The sequence below is a fragment of the Artibeus jamaicensis genome, unplaced genomic scaffold (genome assembly GCF_021234435.1).
Source record: "Artibeus jamaicensis isolate MK-2021 breed Jamaican fruit bat unplaced genomic scaffold, CSHL_Jam_final scaffold_1964, whole genome shotgun sequence".
NCBI lineage: Eukaryota > Metazoa > Chordata > Mammalia > Chiroptera > Phyllostomidae > Artibeus > Artibeus jamaicensis.
The window spans coordinates 46,548,105-46,571,498 of record NW_026522030.1 but is presented as its reverse complement, the minus strand read 5'-3'; the positions used below and the strand labels follow the sequence as shown (position 1 = coordinate 46,571,498).

Here is a 23,394-nt window from a genome sequence, read left to right as displayed (position 1 = left end):
TAGTAGCATTCTCCCAAACCCTGACTATCACGGTCCACTTGTATTGTTTCAGCTAGTCTCCCAGTACAGGACTTGCTAAATGCGTCCTCTGTTTTCTAAAATTCTCCAAGTGGTCCCCCAGACCAGTCTACACTTTGTGCCTTAGGTGTCCAGGAAAATTCCTGAGGGACTGCTGTCCTGTATTTTCTCTTAAAAGTTTTTTTTTCTCCTTTTACATGCCCACAGACACAGTGCCAGCAACTTGACAGGGTGTATGTAGCACATACGTTTTGAGCCTCTCGGAGACTAGTAGCTGCTTGTAACGAGATTGGTTTGCTGGACTACCACATCTACAAACGCGGACCTTCCCTTTTGGGTTGTTCTTTTCAACCATCCTGTAGCACTGCACACAGGGAGTTAGTCCACCCATTGATACTTCTGACCATTTTGGCTCTTCTCTCTGTCTTTCGGAGTGTACACACCCACCATGCAACTTGTGTAAAATCAGGGTGATGTACCAAGACTTGAAATATCCTGATTGAAAGGAATATTTAGATGATGCTAACTTAAAGATTATGTTGGTAATATGAGGATATTCAGGACTATGCTTAGTATATATTCTACTTATTTTGAAAATATTCTGTTACATGCTGCAGATAGGTATGATTTTATTGACATAGCATGAGAAATACATTGGCAATGCCAGATGTCTGAATTCTTGAACTAGACATCTTAAATGGACAACAGAAAGAAAATTTTCTTACCTCCCACCTCCCGTAATTATGTGCTGTTCTTTGCTTTTCAAGGGAGCGAGCAATTCTGTGACAGATTTCTTAAATTCACCCTCATGCTATCAGCTATTATAGTACTTTCAAAGTGTGAAATTGACAAGCTGGTCAGTTTCATGAATTCAGCTGTCAGATTGTGTCCAGTTAAAAATTGCTTGAAGCTGTAAATGTGCCTTCTTGGAATTTTCTTTTGTAACAGAAAGACAGCAAAGGGATAAGAATTAAGGTGTGTTATTAATTGTAGATCTTTTAAAATAGGTGCACTCCACTGTGAGGTTTATCACTGGCTGTTGTTGGAAAATACCTTTCAATTTATGCCATTATAAAAGTGGCATTCAGATTGTGTCTATATTTCATTTAAATAGTGAGTGCTTTACATAGTAATAGTAGTCATCTATTCTTAAAGCCCTCAGTACTATAGTATAAGAGGAACAGGATTCAGAAAGAAGTGTTTCTTGAATGTATTTTAATATATATGAGTAATGTATTACTTTTGTAATGACATGTAAAGAGGTGGATTAATTAAATATTTTTGTGGCGGTTATGTAATACAATTTTTTCCTGGACCAGTGCAGTTGTGGTTATTAAAGTAATGAAATACCATGATCTATTTTAATACGTATGTGTTTCAGTAAATAACCATGAAAGTAAAACTGCTTGGAGTATGAAGTGTGAAGATTTGATTTTTCTTTTAAGATTGACATTCCCATTTAAAGCCGGCATATTTCAAAGTCGAGAACTAAGAATTGGAATCCCCTTGTCTGCTGCTATTTGGTGAGCCACTAGGGGCCTGTATAACTGTTCTTATGTCCAGGAGATACCCTTCTATGGCATATGCAAACCCTTCCTAGAGATACATTAAAAAAAATCAAGTGGGCAGTTCCTTAAGTTTTTGTTGTGTCTTTTTAAACCTATAAATTCATGCTCTGTTTTTAGTCATAGACACTGATCGAAGGGTTTTTCAAAAACATTGTTTAGAACTTCCTTAAAACTATGCTGGTGTAAGGGTGATTTTTCATATGGAATGCGAAATGTACAAGAGGTATTTGTGCAAGTTCCTATATGATCCCAGTTTCTCAGTGTATGTCAAGGATAAGCAAGTGGGAACATTAATAACTTTTCTTTATTGGATTGATAAAGAATGCTATTTGCATAATGTAGGGTTAAAAGATAAATGAAGCAGAATTACTTTAAGGGAGGTGCAGTCATAGATTGATGGTGTGATTAGGCTGGCTTTGTAAGTGCTGTGCAAGTTAGTATGGGAGGAGAATCCCAGGCTGTGACTGCAGTTTAGTCAGCACTTGAGGGGCCTGGACTGAAGACGCTCTATACATTTTTAAGTGTCAGTTTCACAAATTTGAAATCGACCAGCCGTGGCAGTTTGGATAGACATTAGGCAGTAAGGTCAAGTATACTTACACTGTTCTTTTGTTGATTTTCAGTTTTTCAAACTGGCAAGGGTGACTGTTTGCAAAAGAGCACACTATAAGTATTTGCATATTGGATTTCCTTCAGACCAAACTTGATTTATCCAACCATTGAACAATTCTCTTTTTAAAAGGAGTCTCTGGATAAACAAGAACTCGTTACCACAATCACATGTGAAAAGTGCAGTTTCAGGAAAGATGCCTTTCTCAAGGTGATTTTGCTCTAAAACCACCCTTCTTTAGTTTCAGTGTTCATTTGTGTGGAGTTTGGGTTCTAATTTATAATCCTGAGAGCATCAAACTTTCAGTCTCACATCTTTAAAGCTGCACATTTAACCTTTCATCATGGGTGTACATTTTTAATCTCAAAAGTTTCTGGGAATCTCAAAAATAAACTTTACCTTTGATGTAGTATACTCAGCTTTGTGACCACAAAAAGATACTTTTAGGATTTGTATTATAAAAACAGATATATGAAGTGCTAAATATAAAGATGTAGTTATTCAGTTTTCCAGATTATTCAAAGAATGTTTTATTTTTTTCCTATTTTCTTAAAGGGACAGTATTTTCCAGTTGCGATGTTTAGTGTGAGTAAATGAGTTACATTTTAAGCTAGGTCTGCTCTGAGTGTCTTATTGCTTTATGGAGTTATTCACCTTTTTTATGTACTGTTCAGTTTCTTTGAAAAAATATTTTAGGAAAGCTACTTCCTTGTGAAGGCACAAAGGCAACTTGTAGTCTCAAGAAAAGTCAATGTTTAAAAACATTTTCTTTTATTTGTCAATGATTTGCCAAGAAAAAGCAACGAGAAAAGTTGTTATTTCTGTGACCTACAAGATACAGGATTTGTATAAAGCACATCAACTGAAGAAATCTGATAATGTGGAAGAAGATTGCTTAGAAAGGATTTGTCAGTAAATTTCATCCCCACAAATGTTACTTGTTTAAGCTTCTGTAATTTCATAGCATAGTGACATTTCTGCCAAAGGATGGGTTTGTTTGGGGATATGTTTTCTATATGGATAATCTCATTTGCTTCCAATTAGTATTTGGTAACACTTATTAAAAAATCATGCTTGGCTTGACAATCCTCACTTTCCTCCCCGACCTCTTTTAAAAGTATGTTTCAGCTCGCCACAATTGAGCCCTTAAGAAAGATAGCTTGCTAAAAGAATATGTGGCTTGTGCTTACTGACTGTTCATTATATGAAATTATAGCCTCCCATGTAAAAGTTCAGCATTTTCTTTGCGTCATAAGTCTAGGGGAGGTCAAAGAGCAAATGCTTATGTGCTACAACAGTCTCTGATTCAGTGTAGCCCAAATAATGAAGTCATGAAAATGGTGCTGTTTTGAGGCATTAATGAAATAAATTCTCGCAAGACATATTTCACAAAATTACACTTAAGGCCTATGTCCCTCGCTTCCCTTTAATAAAGGGGAGTGAAGCGAGTATGACCTACTCGCGTTCATGTCTACAACAGTCAGTTTGCATTTCTTCTCTTAACATTTTACTTATAAAGTATTTTTAAGATTTAGACATGAAGGAAATTTAAGTGTTATGTCCATATACACTGCCACACTTCTCAAGGTATCTCATTGGTGAAAAAAAATCACTAAAGTGATGTGTGCAGTGTTCTGCCTCCTTCTCAAAATAATTCATTCAGTAACTTTCTGGCCATTATTTTGTATTTGATGCCGATATATATTCAATAGGATCCTATTAGTACTTGTAGCTTTACTAACAGCAAAACTAAACTTTTTTTTTTAGCTTTTCGATTTCTACTGTCCCCCAAATCTAATCCCTATGTTTTGTAGATTAGTACATTAAATGAAAGAAATGGCCATTTGGAAAGCTGGAGCAACCAATTCTGTCTGTAAGCCAGTAGATCAGGGGGACCAGTAGCCAAACAGACGACTTCAGTGTTCCTCACTCTCCCCTGCAGGGAGCGAGCCCTGCTTTCCTGTGCAAATGCTGCTCTTAGGTGGCGGGGTCTTTCCCGTCCCTTCAGCACTTATACCAAAATGTAGGAGCAAAAGCCACCATCGGAGGCTAGGCTTGCTCCTAGGTCTTTGAATTCACTCACCACACCACTGTTTAACTTTGACATTCAGAAAACAATGTCAAGAGCATTGTGACTTTTACCACATTGCCACTTACTGGATTTAAACATTGTGAACTGTCAGTTTCAGGAGACTGATTAAATTTATAAATTCTTAATTGTGTGTGTTTTTTCTTAAACAGCCCTGGAGCCATATTCTTTAATGTACCAGTAGCTAATGAAATTGAGATTTGTGAGTTGTATTTAGAAAATAGTGTTTTTTAGTATTGCTTTGGGACTAGGAGAAATTGTACTTTCAAATACATAAAATGATTATCTGTGATCATTAGGTCACAACTAATAAGAAACTTATTTTTTAATCTTTAGTAAATGGACTCCTTTTGTTAACTAAAATGTTTGTATTAGTACTGATTTTATAAATAATTGAAAATCAGTTATTGTTCAATTTTATTTAATTGTGCAGGTATTGGGTTGGCCAAAAAGTCCATTAGGTTTTTTCTGTGTGGTGGCTCTAGTAGTGCTTAGTCGTCTCTAACTTCATTTGGAAGGTTTTTGTTAGATTGTATTGTGACAACTGTCATATCAGTGTGCATTTAAAACCAAAGCATCAAAATTGGTGAATTTTTGTGCAGCCATTTTAATATTGAAGATGGAAGAAGATACACAATATTTTTGGCATATTTTTCAGGAAATATAAAAATGCAACTGAAGTGCAAAAAAAGATTTTATGCAGTGTACGGAGAAGATGCTGTGAGTGATCAAATGTGTCAAAAGTGGTTTGTAAAGTTTCTTGTACTACTGATATTTTGGTCAAATAATTCTTTGCTGTGGGGCTGTCTTATGCATTAGGAGATGTTTAGCAGCACCCCTGGCCTCAGCCTCCCAGAACCCAATAGTAGGAGAGAGCTGACATAATCAAAATATCCCAATCAATTAGGTTATTGGTAAAAATGAAAAATGTCTTTTATTTTAGGAAAAAAGTGTAACCAACTTTTTGGCCAATCCAATATATAATGATAATGCTAAAGATTGCAAGGTGTCAATTCGCTTCCTTCTTCTTCTTCCTCTTCCTCCTCCTCTTCCTTGTCTTGCTACAGTAAAAACAACATCAATAACTTGATGTAAGAAGAATTCAGGCCTTAGTCTGGTCACTTATCCATGGAATCTTGGGAGAAGTTATATAACATTTTAGGGTCTCAGTTTCATCATCTGCAAAATGGAGAGAGTAACCATAAATGTGATGAGGATCCAATTAAATAATAACTTATTTTGTATTTTAAATTTAAAAACCTGGATTTAGGAGTCATGTAATGACAATTCTGTGTTTCGTGACACTAATTTCTGCGATGAAGTTCTGCTGTCTTTGGTGACTCATTATAAGTTATTACTACCTGGCTTAAAACATCTAGACTTGTTGAATATGGGTGTTTTGTGCACCTTTGCCCAGTTTGCACCATGTCATGTGCCTGCTGTAATCACTGCAGATGCTGGAACTGCCTTTTCTTTCCGGCATGTTTATGAATTCCGCACACATCAGTATGCCATGTCTACTCTTTATCTCAGAACGCTTTAAAGCAAAAGTTAGAAATGATTTTACCTAGAATTTACAAAAGGAAAAATGTGCTTAAAAGTTAAGAATGTGTTTATAGATCCCTGGTGAGATTGGATGTGGAGCTGCAGTCTGGGGCAAGACATGTTTAGCAAAGCACTCAATTAAAATAGGAACAGAAAGAATTTACTTTTTTTTCCTGTGTGGCAGTGCATCTTAGAAAGCTCCTTAGTTCTTGGCCCAGTGCAGCTGTCCTTCTCTGAAAGATCAGGTTTCAGGAGCAATGATGGATGGCGGGTGCCTGTACCCAGTTGTGGGGTTTGCTCGGAGGTCAAATGTATTGATGGAGGATAGGAATTTACTGCCTTCTGTCTTTTCCCTAAGACCCTCCAGCGCAATTTCACAGGGAAAAATTAGACTAGATATATTTCATGCTGATCCCGTGTCCCATTATAGGTTAAAAAGACATTTGTTTTCAATGTTTAAAATAATTTTTTTTACTCTGACCTCTCCCCCCATGATTCACTGCAACTAAAGGGACATACTGAGCCTGTACTAGTGGTGTCTCACAGCACAGGTAGCCCCTGGCCTCCCTGTGAAAAATATTCAAACTACTTGTAATAGTAAGTTCATTGAAATATTATTAAAGGATTTTAAGAGAGAAACAAATATGCCTACCACTTTTGACTTCTCTAGTTAAATTATTCAGTGTGACTTTTTGATGCATGGTTTTATATCTTATTTTAAATGAATCTGTCAATATTTAGATAATTGGGAATAGTGGCCATCTATTGGAATGTCTTATGTATTCTAAATCTAGTTACTGGCCAAGAAATAATGTTCACTTTTTTTCCTGGGGGGCGGGGCAGGGAAGAAGGGAATTGTATTTTGCTAGGGGAATAAATTATGGGTAACACCTCCCATCAGAACTGTCCCATGGATGGAACTTGTTCTGAGTTCCCTCTTTCACTCTCACTTTCTCCAGCAACATTGTATCCTTTTCATTTGATGTTTGGGCATCTATGTCTTCATTTTCATTCTAAACTCTTTTATTGTCCCTTTATTCACGGTGGTCTTCAGGGATTGAAGACTGCCTACATTGGCTACTGGGACTCGTATCCACTTCTCGTAGAAGAAATAATTTCTGTATTGATGACCTTCAAATTAAATTTCCTAACTTCTCTCTGGAGTTCCAGATCTTAATTTTTTAAAAAAATTATTGTTAGATGGTTGAGACATAGTATCCCCTCCTGTATCCCAAACTCAGTATACTCTTTTCTGCGTAATCGTATCTACTTCTTTGTTCTTAGGATCTCATCACCTCACTGATCTCTGGACTTGAAATTTTGGTGTCATATTTGTTTCCTTCCTTTCTTCCCTTCTTGTCCCCATCCAATTTTTTTTTTTAGATTCTATTCCTGTAATCTTGTATAACTTTATCACTTCCTCTCCATCTCTACCCTCTTACCATGTTGTTTAGATGCTTAGCACACCATGCATAGCTTGCTATGTGCTTTTTGTGTTTTCTCAGTTCTCTTCAATTCTTTCTCAAAATGTTTGTTTTCTGAAGTGCAGGCTTTCTCAAGTCCGTGCACTCAAGTGCTAAATCCTCAGCACGGCCGTCGGATTTCTCCACAGCCAGATCCTCGCTTGTGTGTCTAGGCTTCTCTCTCACTGTGGCCCCAGGTGCCCTGTGCTCCTGCCGCGGCAGAGATCCTGCCTTCAGAGAGAAGACTCTGTCCTCCGCCACCTCTCTGGTTCAGCCAGTACTGTTCCTGGAATCTCCTTTCTGTCCTTAACCAGCTGTCTTAACTTTGTGTTCATTAAAATCCTCCTAATTACTATTCTTTCACTTTCTAATTCTAAGTTCAAGTGCTATGCTCTTTTTTTTTTTGTATTTTGAATTGAATTTATTGAAATCATGAATGTGAAGGATATTCATTTGAAACCTTTGATGATACTCAGGACACATTTTCTTTATTTTTCTTGGCATTAAAAGTACAGTAATAGTGATTAGCGTGTAAAGTCATAATAGTGAGTCATAGTTGCTAAAATTTCCCGAGCACTTACTATGTGCCAGGCTTTCTGCATAGCACTTTATCTTCAGTATTATGTTTAATCTCTAAAATAACTCCAGGTTAAGTCAGATGCTTTTATTATCACCAAGAGGAAGCTGATGCGTAGAGAGGGAATTTTCTCAAGTTTGTGTAGATAGATATAGGTAATAAAGATGAAATTTAAGCCAAAATTTCAACTCAAGCAATTATTACAATCCCAAGTTTTATGCACTCCACTCTTAACCCTTGACTATATTCTTGTGTCTGACATGAATTTAAAAAATTTTTTTTATTTCTCATGTACTAGGCAAGTGCGCCCAATGACATGGTGATTTCTTGACCCAGGTACGGGAAGAACCTTACTCAGGACACAGGTTGTGCTGCTGTCATTTCTGAAAAGTCTCTTCCGTTCCTTGCTTTGCTTGGGGCTAAGAGGCACTGATTTTTTTTCTTTTCTTTTCCTTCTTTTATGTTTATTTATTTATTTATTTTTACTGAAGTGTTTTGGACTCTTTTTGGCAATTGCCTTCTAACTCTAAAATTGCTTGCAGGCCAGCGCCACAGCTGCTTGAGTTCTGGGGTCTGTCCTGGAGCACAAGGGGTTAAATCAACTATTTCCACCCAAGCGTGACATTTTTTTAGCTGCCCAATAGGTGAGGATTTTCATAAAGAGAAATGGAGAACCAGCAGGGGTATCTGAAGAGCATCTTCCCTTCAGAGAACTGAAATTCTGCCAAGTGACTGACATGTATGGGTTCTATTTATTGGCAGCCTGCCCTACACAATTTTACCTGGGGAATTTTTTAAATTATAATGTCTTCAAAACTACTATATTTTCACTGCTCACCTGTTAATTTCATTATCAATAACAGATGGGTGACTTGATAAGTTTTCCCCCATTTGACATATTTTATAAAGGTTTAGCTTTTTTTCTTTTTTCTCTAAAGCCTCAGAGACATATTTCTAATTAATTGTGGTTTTATAAGTAATACAATACAGGATATTACATTTGTTTGTTGGTTTGGAAAATTATTTTTTCTCTGGCAACAAGAGATCCTAAAGTTTCGAATCGGGTACGGTACATAAAACAAAGTCATGTGGGAAATGCTTTGGTCCTTGTGGCTCACGTCAGTGCGCCAACAGTGGAGTCTTCTTTGCCCAGGTTTCCGGATTGCTTCTCACATGCATACACTCTCTGTTTTAGCCGTATTTTCCTATGAGTTAATTTATAAACAAAACCTGGAGCAGGGTGTATGACCTGTGTTGGGTCATATGTAGTGAGGGTTCTTCCTCAGTCAGGTTCTTAATAAAGGCTTTTTGATCAAAATAGTTATAAATTAAGAATGACAAATTCAATCAGTGTTACTATGCATATTCAGGTACTACTTTAAGAAATGATTGCTTAAGTGTTTCTGAATAAGATTTTTACCGTTATCCAGACTCAGCTTGGATTTGATTTATTTTTACCAAAAAAAGATGATGTAACTTAAATTTTGATTTTACAATTATTATTTAAAACCTGTTTTCTCTAAATGATCTCCTGTTATTTAAGTACACCAAAATAAATGTTAACTTTCTTTCAACCAAATATTCACTACCTTTTAATATATTAGCCAGTGTGTGGTGGCTGATCATTTGCTGACTGGATTGTAGCCTCTCTGTTCCAGTGGGAACTCACGATAGCTGTCTCTCTGCAAAACTGAACTCTGATCCTTGTCATCTTTCTCCTTTAAAGATCCTGATGGCTCTCCGTTCCCCTCCATATAAAGCTTGAAATAAGCAGCAAAAGTCACATGGCCATTGATGGTCCTTCCCTGTCTCCTGTCTTGTCACTTGCTCCCTTGCCATCCTCATATTCATTTGCTCCTCCCCCTTCCCCATCCCCAACACACACACACACACTCCTGCCACACTAAAGTATTCGCAGTTTCCCAGGTGCACTTTGACCTTTCCCTCTGTAATTTTGAGCTTGCTTCTCTCCTTGCATGTGGAAAGTCCCTCCTCCATCCCGTTTTTGCCCGACTCACTTCTTTCTTCGGGTCTTACCTTAGCTCACTTCTAGGAAGCCTTCCCAACTTCCCAAGCCTGGATAGCTCTTAAACACTAAAGAACCTCGAATACATTCCACATATAGCTTCTATCCTAATGCACTGTAATTGCTTGTTACTGGTCTTATTCACGACCAAGTTTCTTGAGGCCAAGACCCATGTCTTCTCCCCGTGGTATCTTTTGCCCGTAATCCCCGGTCTGGCTCAGTATTGAAACACCGGTGTTGACCCCTCCGTGAACAAATCAGTGTTGCTAGAAAAACCAGAGGGAAATTAGTTTATGGCCCAAATTTTACAACCCTTATGTTGAATATTTAACTCTTCACCTTATGGCAATATTGTCTGTGTTCCTTTGTAATTAACTTTATTTTATTTGAGTTAAGCCCCACTTACCTAGTTTCCTACCAAACCCTGACAAAGCCAAATCTGAGTATACTGTGTGTATTCACTTATATGCCACCAGACAGGACAAATCTGCCTTTACATCTGGCTGTGGTAAGAATTCCCAGATGCACTTAATTCTGACACATGGTCATTACTGAACCAAAAGCCATTGCCTGGCATGATTATAGCTCGTATTTGTTTTCGTTTTAAGAGGCCTCATTCAGGCTGCCAAATGTACAACAGGTGCCTTCGTTTTATACTTGCCAATCTGTTGTTATTCAAATGACCGCCCTAACAGAGACTAATGGTATCTAATAAAATTGATCTCTGTTTTGGCAAGCCAGGCTCACAAGAACAAGAGCGGTAGGAACTGCAACGTGGAAATATGCTGGTGGTGAATGCGCCTAGTGAAGCATACATTGTGTAGAAGGTGACATATGTCTCACACACAGGCCCCTTGTTTATGTTGAGCCATGGAAATTCTCTGCAGCTGAGTAGTGCTTGAACACTAGGATTTGTAACATCTAATCTGATTTTAGATGAACTGGCTGGGTGACTTGGGGACAGGACTGGCTGTGCCAGCTTATCAATGAGCGGCTGTGCCATGTCTGCAGGGCACAGCCAGGCAATCTTGTCTCATGCCAAACAGCTGGCATATGTGACGGCTTTTATTTCCTGTCATTAGAAATTTGCCTCACCGACTTCGTAAGGCCCTGTAAAGCCTTGAATATTAACAGGGATAGCCAGTGGAGGAGGGTGTCAGTTTGCAGACAGGAGCTACTATTTGAACACTTTCATTCAAACAGTGTATGAATTTCTGTGTGTGGGGGGGTTCCACACTGTATAGGAAGGTGGCCTAGGTTAACTTACTTTTGCCAAAACAAAACAAAAACAAAACAAAGCAAACTTCTTGACAATTGGCCATCAAAGCTCAAAAACATAAGGAATGGTAAGTGTTAGAATCAGGTCTCACAGGGATAGAGAACTGCATTTTTTCCCTGCAAGGAGACCTCATTTTTTAAAACTAATCCGCCTCTCCTGCCACTGTTGCATTCATTCTTTGAAGTGCCACACATTAAAACTCTGCTAAATACAAGGCACTGTGGGAAGGTAAAGGTGAGTGGAACACATCAAGTACAATTTGCACTGACACATAGGAAGATAATCTGGGTTTTTAAGATTTTGGAAAACTGATGCTGGCAAAATGTGTCATATGGAAAAAGTGACTCAAATTCCACCATGATGGTAGAGCTTACGGGTTTCACTAAGTAATAGTAATCACTAAAATCAGAGGGGGTGGTTAGAGCCTTCACTGCCTACCTAGCTTCACTCCACTTGCTCCGCAGTTAATGGAGCTCATCTAATTTCCTGTGACCTAGCATATAGACTAGTTCTTAGGTGAGGATTTGGCTATTATTGGACCATCTTTTTGCATTATTTATACCCATCCTACTTGAAAAAGGATTTGCGGCAGCTATTAAATCATATGCTTCATTATCTTTAATAAATCACCTTGGTAGAGCAGACAATGGATTATTGTACAGATGGTTAGCTTCTGTGAGAACTTTTTTAAAAAATATGCATTTTCCTGGCCTTGTTCTGAATGATATTTTATTTCAAGGCATTTAAAATATGGTAGTGCCCTTTGAGAGGTATATCAGACTAGTCACTTAGTGACTGTTCTTCATTCTAAAAAATATGTACTAGGTAAAAGTAATATAAATGTGTTTAACAATTTTAATAAATGAATTTTAAAAGCCTGTTACCATTTCTTATTGTGTAAATTTTTCAAGAGTCTTCATTGTTTGGCAAATGCACAATGATGGCATCTGATTTTATAGTAGTAGTGCTTCTCCAGCTAGAATTGAGGAAAGTAATGAAGTAAGCATATAGATAGATAAAAGCTTTCATTCACAACCCTATATAAAAACCTGGTACTACTCATAAGTAAAGGAAAAGTAAGTTATTTTTTAGATATTTTGAACATGATTCTTTTTAATTTTTGATCATGTTGGTGGCAGAGTGACAAATGACACTGTGTCTCCATATTGACTGATGAAAACTAAACAAATTTCTGTGTGTAAAATAGGCCCCGGGGGCCCCCTCCTTTTCCTAGGGATATCCATTTCTCTAAGAGTGAATGGGAAATTGTCCAGGGTGCCAGGCAGAACATTAAACCTCACACTCTTTTTGCTGAGGATACTAAGATTCTAAGAATTGAAGAGACCTCACAGTCCCAGCCAGCCTTTCCACCTTTCTGTACTTAACGCTGCCCCTGTTGGGCTGCCAGAGGTGGGGCCCTGGCCAGTGCGTGGCTCTTTCTGGTAGGGTGGAGGGTTCTATGGCAGACAGAGCTCTGAAGAGAAATCTACTGCCTTTTCTCATCAAGCTCAAGAGAAAAAGCCAGGAGATAGCTACTTTTTTTTATAAACCAGAAGAGACCAGATCTCCTTATTGATTGATTAAAGTTAATATAAACTGAGTTGTGCTGGCTTCATTTCAGGTGGCCAGTAGCCATATGTAGCACAGTCATGGTATATTCTGTTGTTTCATGATTGAACAGTACTGGTCTTCTTGATCAGTCTGAAACATCATTTGATATTTTCAGAGTTACACATGTAATAAATAAAAATAGACCATTTATGTGCTGTGAGTACCCATTAATCTTAGTAGGAAAGAATGTACCTGGAAGATGTACGTGAAAGACAGTGTGTCTCAGAAGTATGTACTCAAGGAAAGAGAATGGACGGGAGATCCTGTGCTTTTTGTCTAATAAATATGCGCACTTACTGGTGTTCCTGCTTAATGTGGAGAAATGGGAGCAAATGGAGTACCGTCAGCTCTACCGCATGCCCTCTCAGGTGTCCTCGAGACACTTTTCTGATGTTTTCCCAGTGATACGTGTCCGTCTTCAGCCATTTTCACTGCGTGGCTATGTGAGAATGATTGAGGAATGGCAGTGGGTTGAAAGAGGAGGCTGGCTCTGCAGGGCGATCATCTAATTTAACACCGAAACAGGATGCCATGGGAGTGAATGTTGATGCTCTTAATGGACAGCAGCTGTAGACTGGGCTGACCTAAGCAGACTGGGTGGGTCTGATGTCTTCAAGCTCCATATTCAGAGCAGAGCCAACGTATCGTCTTTGTTAGCTTGGCTGAAATGGGCAAGAGGGAAGGCTGAAGGAAGTCCTGGGGATGCAAAAGTACTGCCCGGTCTCCTCGTGGCATCATTCCTACTGCCTCTCTTGAATTTTGTCAGGAATCATGCCAATCCAGTGTCACATTATATTAACACTGGCAAGTGCACATCAGAACAAGCCGTTAGAAGTCGCTGAGAGAAATCTCGGGTCAGATGAGGATCTCCAGACTCACCCCTGACAGTTCAGGTGGTTGGGGTCAGGGGTGAATTCCAGGCAGAGCAGGAGACGCAATATTAAGTCATTGCCTTAACTCTCCACCTCTCCATACCCTCCCTGCCTCCAAGACAAGGGTTAAAGGCTCAATTTATTGTTTCTGCAGAGCTGCAATAAACAGGGAAAGGAGGAGGGGTAGAAGCTAAGACTTTGTCACAATTCCCTGGAAACAATGGCCTTACTTTCTCCTAACCAGTCTCTGTTTTGGTCACAAAATCTGAGATAGTTGTTGCCAAATGCCTTTTTATGTTCCTCTCACATCCTGTCTCCATCACCTCCCACAGGGAACACCACAGATTATAGTATTTTTAGTTGCAGTCTTTGTATTTTGCACATAGATTTTTTTTTGCATTGTTACAAGAGTTGTATCAAGCAGCTATTTTGTTTTGAATATATATTTTAAAGATTTTATTTATTTATTTTTAGAGAAAGGGAAGGAGGGAAATGGAGAGAAACACCCGTGTGAGAGAGGGAGGTCAGACCGCCCCAATGAGGATGAACCTGCACCCAGGCCTGTGTCCTGACTGGGAATTGAAATGGCGGCCTTTGCTTTGCTGGATGGTGCCCAGCAAAATTTAAAATCAGGGCTGTTTTAAATATGCTTTTGAAGGTATGGAGCAACCATTAGATGGGTTTTTTTGTTGTTGTTTTCTGTTTATTTTTTAAAATCAGTTCTGAGACTCTCTTTGTGAGTGTGAACCTCCAGTTTTATAACTGAAGTGAGGTTTCTGAGGGATAAGGAGTTTTAAATGGCGTTGGTTAGAAATACGGTCAGTTTGCATGTTAGGCAATACTTGTAGCTTTAGTAGAGAATGATCTTCACGAGGAGCAGGGGGTTGCATATCCACAGTGCGGAGGGATCTGGTGCACAGGGAACTGATGGTTCCTCAGATCCGTACACTGTGCTTCCCGGCAACTCCGCAGAAAATTTCTCAGTTAAAGAAAAAACAAACTTGATTCTCTTTCTGTTACGACAAATTCATTTGTTTGTTTTTTTTCTTATTGAGAAAGATTCATGACAAGGATGGAGGGGTTTATACTCACAACATTTTCAGCCCCTGTAACGAGGCAGAAAAGTGGAAAGCCTGCTTTGCACCAGCCAGTCTGCCAGAGCCTGGGAATGCTCATCCCTCGTAAAGTCTCATTTTTCAAGTCCTGGCTGTTTATTGTGGTTCTATGCACCATCGCTGTCAGTGACTGAGGTGAAAATCAGTTTCCTCTTGTAACTACAGATCCAAATCTTGGTGGTCATGGGAATATCGTGATAGGGCAGGAGCTACGTAAAAGACCCACACGTTTTCACCACAGAAAGATTGAATGGTCATCCCCTCAACCCCACACTGCAAGTCTGGCTTACAGTGTTCTAGGCAATGACACAGAGATGGAGTTTGTCGTTGTAGAAGGGGTGCCGTGAACTGTCAGTTAAGGTGGCGTGGTGATTAATACACGAGACTGATCCTTACTGATGGAGCCTTTTGTGTATGTTGTTACATGAACTGTAGAAGATGCAGTATCAGATCCAGTATAGGACTCTAGTTAATACATACTTGGTGTCAAAGGGTTGCTAAGTCCATTAAAAGGGGCAATTAATCATTTTCATTGTTTAATTATCTGAAAAAAGGATGAGCATGGTTAGTTTTCAGAAATGTGGTTTATATGTTAGTATTTTCAATGTATGTAATCATGGGCCTACTGGATTAAATGCTGAACCCAGCAGTAGCCCACACTCGGAGTGGAGACTGGGAAGTTTTCACGTGGTGTGTCTGATGGACGGCAGAGCAGGAGAAGGTAACTCGGGTGACCGTGGGGCAGTCTGACAGAAAACACGCACCCAGAGTAGCTTTTCTAATGTGCTGCTCTAGTGTACGGGTCCAGTCATACCGATTGCACTTTCCTACGCCCTAACTTTTATTCATCTAATTTACACTCATAAAAGTACTAGTATAGAACACTTAAAAACAGAAAAAAGTGTCACTTACAATCCTGTCTTGTGAAAACAGCCCACCGTTCTGACTTGAGTAAATTTTGTGGTCCTTTATACTGCATAGCGAGGTCGCTGTTCAGTGCTTGGTCAGATAACATCTTAACATAAATTTATTGTTCCCACTCTGCTTCATTGTGACTATCATCTTTAATGTCTGCCTGATATGATATTGACCAGATGTGTCTGCCCCTTATTGCTGGACATCATTATTTTTGTTTCCCCCAGTTATCTCAGTATTACCAATGCAAAGTCCGGAGGAACATTCAGATTGAGAGAGCTTTTTCTACATTTTGCATTATTTCTCATAGGACCGCTACACAGAAGTGGCATCACTAAATCAAAGGACATGAATATTTTTATGTCTTTTGAAACATGTTGCCAGATTGCATTCTAGAAGGGATGTATGTGCCAGTAATGCCACCAGTACAGATGGAGGCTGCTGTTTTCTTTTTCTCTTGGTCACTTTGGAAAATATCAGTTATGTTTTGTTGATTGAATGGACAAAACACTGCCTCATTATTGTTTTAATATGAATTTCTTTAATTACTAAAGTGATAATCTGTTGCTAATGTTTGTTGGTAAGTGATTATCCCTGTTACATAAATTGTCTCTATATTTTCTTTGCCTCAGGGTTTTCACTTGTTAGTTCATGTTCTTTAGATTTTAGGTGCATTAACTCTGTCATGCTTGTAACAAATGTACCTTAAGTCTCTTCATTGGTCTTACTTTAGTGATTCTTTTTACATATGTAATTCAATTTATAATTTTATACAGTCAAAATTGTTGATCTGCTTCTGTATTACTATTCCTATTCTAATTTAAACTAGAAGGTGCTTTCCTTTTGTAAGATTTCCATCTAGTTTTCCTAGTGTTTATTCTTTTTTTAAATCACTTTTTTAAAAATCAGTTCTTGCCTGGATGGTGTAGCTCAGTGGATTGAGTGCGAGCCTGTGAACCAAATAACCGAGGTTCAATTCCCAGTCAGGGCACATGCCTGGGTTGCAGGCCAGTTCCCAGCAGGGGACGCACTAGAGGCCACCATACATTGATATTTCTCTCCTTCCCATCTCCTCTAAAGATAAATAAATAAATAAATCTTTCAAAAAATCAGTTCTTCAGTCAAGTGATCTTCACACTGACGTGGATGTTGTAGTCCCTGAAAATATTGAATGACCGTGAATGTCATTATGTTTATTTCTAGAATACAAACCAGATACTGATTTGCTAGAAACAAGTATAACTAAAGCATGTTACAAATTTACAAATGAGAGTTATATCTATGAAGACTTTTTTAAAAAGCTGCCAAACGAAAGAGCCTCTTCTTTAATTAGCATTTTCTGATTCTAGTCGTAAATACTGATTTTCGCTTGTCTCAAGATTTTTTTTTAGAAGGTTGTATAAATAGAGTGTAGTATATACATTAAGTTAAATTCGAGTCGAATTTGAAAAGGGTCGATTTTTGGAAGTGAAGAATTTTCAAGCAGCTCCTGGCACCTGGACGTACAGAGTCTGAGACTCTGGCTGTCAGGTCATCTGCATGTGATGTGCTGATCCTGAAATGGGCATGGCTCTGAGCAGACCTTTTTTAATTTTTATTTATTTTTTAAAAAATTTTATTTATCTTTAGAGAGGAAGGGAAGGAGAGAGGGAGAGAAATATCAATGTATGGTTGCCTCTTGTGCGCCCCCTGCTGGGACCTGGCCTGCAACCCAGGCATGTGCCCTGACTGGGAATCGAACTGCAGTTGTTTGGTTCGCAGGCCCACGCTCAGTCCACTGAGCTACACCAGCCAGGGCTAGACTTTTTAAAAAATTAACAAGTACTTATCTGCAAACCAGACAGTTTATACTTCCCCACTTATTTGCAGTGCTTCTTTTAAAATTCTTATTCGAAGTCATTCTAAGTTTTAAGATCTGTTTCTGCTTTGTTTATTCATATTTATTTTTCTGTAGGCCCACACTGGGTTAGTTGTGATACCCTTTCCATTACTTTAAGAATTATATACCATAAGAGAGAGTTTAAAAATTGATTCCTATATTTTGTGTAAGGATGGAGTTTGATTATGTACCTGATACATAGCTTTCCTGACATAAACCTTTCGATTTTTAATCAGGAAAAAACAATCCAAGAAGAGTTTGGGTTCAGTGATTAGCCAATAACTCTGATCTCGTAGGAATGTGCCTGGGGCTCCCAGCTTTGTGAAACAGAGCGTATCCTGAAGTTTGCTTTGTCATTGCTCTATTAAACTATCAAAACATTCACATTCTGCATTTTGAGCACTATTTATGCCTGAACTAATTCGCAAGTTTCAAGGTCACTAACTGATTATGTTTATTATTATTTACCAAATTCAGCCGTCTTAATTGATATAATGGAGCATGGTCTAGGAAATGAAAAAAGGCATTTGGACAATGTTGGTTTGAAATTTATTCATATGTTAACTAAATAAATATGTATGGAATTTCTCCCATGGCCCCAACATGGATCTAGACACTGGAGTTGAAGCAGGCAACAGTGAAGACAGGCTGATTGTCTCAGGGAGCTTTTGTTCCAGTGGGGAGACAGGCAGTACAGACATACACAGCAGTGTGTAAAGTGAATGAGATAGTGACAAGCACTATGAAGAAAAAAAACCATGGCAGTGAAAGGGCATAGAAGGTGACCAGTGTGTGGGGTGGGTGGGATCAGTGCTGCTTTAAGTAGTGGTGGCCTCTGAGGAGGTGACCTTCTGGGGAAGAAGGGTTCCACAGAGAGACACCAGTGAGTGTGACACTCTCGGGCAGGAGGGTGCTAGGATGCATCCCTCCACTCCCTTGAAAGGCAGATTTTCTTTTTAGCTTTATTTGCAGAGACCCTGGCCCACGGACCTCAAGTGGGGAGAGAGATCCATCAGTACTTTCTGATCTTATCCTGGCTCCAGCTAGTCCCCAGGAGCCCAGGTGATGTCTGACCAGACACAAGGGCCAGGGGTCATCCAGTTTCTCACCAGGTCCCCCCAACCCCGCCCGCACCAGACTCTGGTTCTGCCATGCTAACTCTCTGAATCTGATGTTCAGAGCCCCACTGGAATATTTGCCCAGGCTCCTGCCTTCCCTGGTGACTGACTTTTGCCCAGGGGCCTTGCATGACCTACATCATGTGTTTGACCCTTTCCATGCAGTTAGATCCTTCAGTTTAGGGTGCCCACCCCTTTAGGCAAAAGCACCAGCCATGCCTAAGCTGTCATTTGCTCTAAATAACCCCACATTAATTCAGGAGTCACTCACTAAATTGCCATGCAATAAAGTGATTCTGTATTCACATTCTTTTCCGCCTTCCTTTTACATAGGGAAAAAACCCCAAGAAATGACCATTTTAATGTCTTGCTCCCAGCCATAGACAGAGGAGCCAGGTGGGATGACCGTCTTTTAGAAATGGTCGCCTGCGCGTGTCCTGGCTCACTGGGTTGGCCTCTGGGTGGCCTGGGTTTGAATTCCTGCTGTATAAGCTCTTTGATCTTCAGTTTCCTTTTCTCTGCAGTAGGAATGATAGAGACACCTACGTACCTATTAGGTATTACTGTGAATGTTAAATGAGATAATGCATTTATAGGGCAATGTGCCTGACATGTGAAATATTCAATAAGTAAAGCAATTTTACCAGCACTGATGCTACTACTACTGTTGCCTTTGCCATTATTCTTCCCTTTTATATAAATCTTTAGACGTTTGCTGTATGAACAACTAACTTGTGACATTTCTGAAATAAAAAAGAACAGGCAAATTATAAAAGAAGATCACATTTCACAAATAGTTTGCATAACTACTGAATTTCTTATACATTTTATCTGTACAAACAAACCCAGTCGTGTGAATTAATAAACTTTCACATTTTATATTACATATACAAAATATATGCTGAATTATTTTTCTGCCCAATTTCATAATACTCTGAATGACTCTAATATTATGAGTTATGCTTGTTACAGTGGTATCATCCACTCAGTAAATGGCACTCAGGTTACATCCTAAAACTTTTTTGTTTTTTAATTGTTTTCTAGTGCTTTGTTTAGATACAGCGGACATAGAATGTGGGGCAAGTTCAGAGTGTGCAGTGTGTAGATTTGATACATTTCCATATCACAACATTGAAACCACCATGGTATTAGCCAACCTCCTAGCTTCTTAATTGCTATTCCTTTTTTTTTTCCTGTGGCCAAAATATTGAAGTTTTAGTCTCTTAGTAACATTAAAGTATATCATACAGTGTTAGCTAAAATCACCATGCTTATAGCCTGAATTTCAGTTATGATATCTAGAGGATAGTGAGAATTTTTGTGTAACACCTCCTGAAGTGATAAATGAACGAGTGGAAATAATGCTGTCATGTACAATAGCTTTCTCCATTTACTGGATTCAATTCTTTCTCTATCTTTCTGCCTGTCACTGTGTATCAGGCTTAGATCTTCAGAAGTAGCTATGCCTTCTGCCTAAGTTTCAAAAGTCACTTGTTCAGATCAATGTTAATAACCTCTTAGGAACTAAAGGGTAGTAGAATACTATATAGTAAGATGAATTGTTTAGCACGATCTTCCTGTAAGTCAGAAGAGGAAACCTGTAAACTTGCTACCTGGGCCTTTAACTGCCCTCACCCAGGGTCATTCTTTTGCACTGGAAGCTCTGTGGCTGTGGATGCGCCCACACAAAAACTGTCATGTCAGTTGTATTACTGATTTGTTTTTAACTTGAGCAAAGTAAGAATACAAAAGATAATGTCCTTTACTTGAGGCAGCTCTCTGGATAACTAACAGTGGATATTAAATTTATGAGAGTACGCATGTAAAGTGAAGGGTTGGATTCCTTCTCATTTGAGATTTTTTTTTCTGTTCTTTGGCGTGGGGTGTGGGTCGTGGACCCACAGTGCACGGAAAAAAGGAAGCACCGGGCCATCCAAAGAAGAGGAAGAATGACAGCAATAACTTTGATTTTGACAAATATCAAACATCCAGCCTCTGTCAGACATTATTTTTTACAGTTGAAAGATTTCGTATTTAAAGTAATCCTCTTTGTGAAGTCTTGTGATCCTGCAACGTGACCATAAACTTAATCAAAACCACTCTGTTAACAAAGCGGACGTCGTGGGCACAAACACTGGGTAATTTTCTCTCTCACAAACTTGCAGTGCGTGGTGGGCCTGGGCAGTCAGGCCCTGGGAAAACGTGTGGCTGTTTTGGTAATCACGGTAATTGACTTTCCCTCTGCCTTGTAATTCGTTGCCTATTTTCCCCATAATTTGCAAATTGTGAAGTGTTATTGGATGAAAGACATGATGGCTTTAGCTGCCACTGGCCTCACATATGATGTTTTTGTTGTTGTTGTTCTGCTTTCATGACTACAGAAAGACACCGTTACCGACTGTCAGATTTCACTATGCCTTGCAGGATTTTTCTCAAAGCAATTCTCCATTAAGGTAAATTAAAGGTGTACTAGCTGGATCAATGAATATCATTTTGCATGACATTTTCATTGCAGAAAGTTTAAATACATTCAGGGACTATCTTAGTAGTCATCAGGCATATGCGTATTATATATATTTATGTGAAATATATATACGTACAGGTATATGTATTATAGATAGATATATATTTTTAATCACCAGTTACTGTGTGCATTCATTGCACAGTATTAGCTCACAGACGACTGTAAACACTTTCCATTATTGCCTTTTATCTGTGATGCTGTTTGAATGATTTTATTGGTCACTACTAAGTAGGAAATAGATACAAGTAAATTACAACTCCTGTCCATTTCAAACTGTCAAAAAGCACTAAAGAAAAATAGAATGTGGACTTTGTAACACATTGCTATTTGAAAGCAATTTTTATTAGATTAGTATATGTAAATGGTCTTTGCTAAGGGAAACTTCCTCTGATATTTTATAGTGTTTGTAATACAGTTGACTCATAAAAGAAATACAGCAAAGCCTTTTTCAGAATGATCAAATTCATTCTGACTGACTGAAAGAGACCTATATTGTATGAATTTTGGGGCTAAGTATTGGGAGGCGATGTGTCTGATTCAGAACTTTCGAGTTTACATTTAAAGAGATTGAGTGTGTGTTGGTAAGTTTAGCAAACTTTAATATTGCTCATCTTGTCATTTCCCTTACTATCTGAAATGACTTATTTTACTATTAGATGGAGTTTTTTTTTTAATTGCTTGCGAACTTTATAATCTCTACTTTAGTCTCTGAGCATCTTTATGTATAACACAGGCCTGGTGTTGCTTCCTAGTAATGGTCTTATGGCGGCAAGCCAAGGGCACTTCCATACAGAGTAAGCAAGATTGTTTTACTGTTTTAACTAACTCGTAGTTAAACATTTCTTGACATTCTCCTAGGTTTCAATAGTTAAACCCGGCAACGCGATAATGATCAGAAATGGGAATATGCGGAGCAAACGCATGATTCAGTTCACAAAAATTCTGGAGGGGGGTCTCCGACAGAAACCGCTCCCTTCCTCTGCCTCTTACTCTCAAGTATCAGGAAAAAACAAAACCATTTTCTTTTTTAAAAAATGTATTTAATTATTGCTCAAGTACAGTTTTCTGTTTTTTACTCGCATCCCAGCCCACTCCCCCAGAACCATTTTCTTTTTGAGTGTTTAATGTCTTCAAACTTGTGGACTCACCGGGCTTGTGACCTAGTCACTGCGTTTAGTAAGCAGGGTCTATAGCCTTGCCCCCCTCCCGCCCCCCTCTCTCTTTTCTTTCCCTTCCCCGCCTTCTCTCCTTCTTACCATATGGAAAGTAGCCTGGTGTTCTGCCACCGCCTGTGATTTCGATGACCCCGTCCAGGGCTCCAGTGAGAGGGAATGCGGTTCAGCAAACGCGGTGGAGCTGTGCACATATGCCCCTCTCACGGTGCAGTTGTGCCCTCAGGCTCCTTCTCAAATGCTGCTTCCCTCAGGGAAGTTGGTGTAGGCCCAGTCCCTACACTAAGGCTTGTGGAGCTCCTTCCATCTTTTTTTTTGGAACGAGGTATGGACTCTGGGTAGACATGGAGGGCCAGTTAACACAATTTGGAACACTATCGACTTTGTGACAGAACATTTTCCTTTCAACCGTGTAGCCACGTAGTGCTGAACACAGACGCATCTCCAAAATGTGATTATAACCTGGCTTACTGATGTGAGCTGTGAACACAAAACAGGTCAAATGCTTATAAAAATGTATTTCTTTCCAAAACTCAATTTCAAAGAGCAGGAACATTTATTTTGGACCACCTTGTACCTTGTTTGTGGGAGGTGAGTGAAAAATATGCTTAAGTGCTACCCGTAGATTGGTATTGATTAGGTGGGTGTCTTTCAGTATTTAGGAAGATATAGGAAAAGTCTACTTTGGCCGCCCTCTGGACCCTTTTTTATACTCATATACTAGCCAATGAGTATGTATTTTCTTAGTTACAACAAATCTGTAGTAAAAACAAAACAAAGAATTGTAAGTCATTGAAATATAGTGGCAACATGCTGTTCACAACTTTATGTCGTTTTGTCTCCCTGTGTTACTGTTACCGTTTTCTGTGGAAACAGAGTTGAGCCTCAGACCACACAGGTTTGATGTGAACGAGGCGGATGCTTATGCAGGTCAAAGCAATTTAATCCCATCCAGATCGCACGTCCTGTCCGTGTGCCAGGAGTGCCGTGAAGATCAATTAAAGTGACACCCC

The 23,394-nt window shown here is 39.0% G+C and overlaps 1 protein-coding gene across 17 annotated transcripts in view; it reads left to right on the top strand.

The window, feature by feature from the left end:
• PTPRD (protein tyrosine phosphatase receptor type D) overlaps nucleotides 1-23,394 on the top strand; it is a 523,934-nt gene that overhangs the window by 954 nt on the left and 499,586 nt on the right. The window lies entirely within an intron of this gene.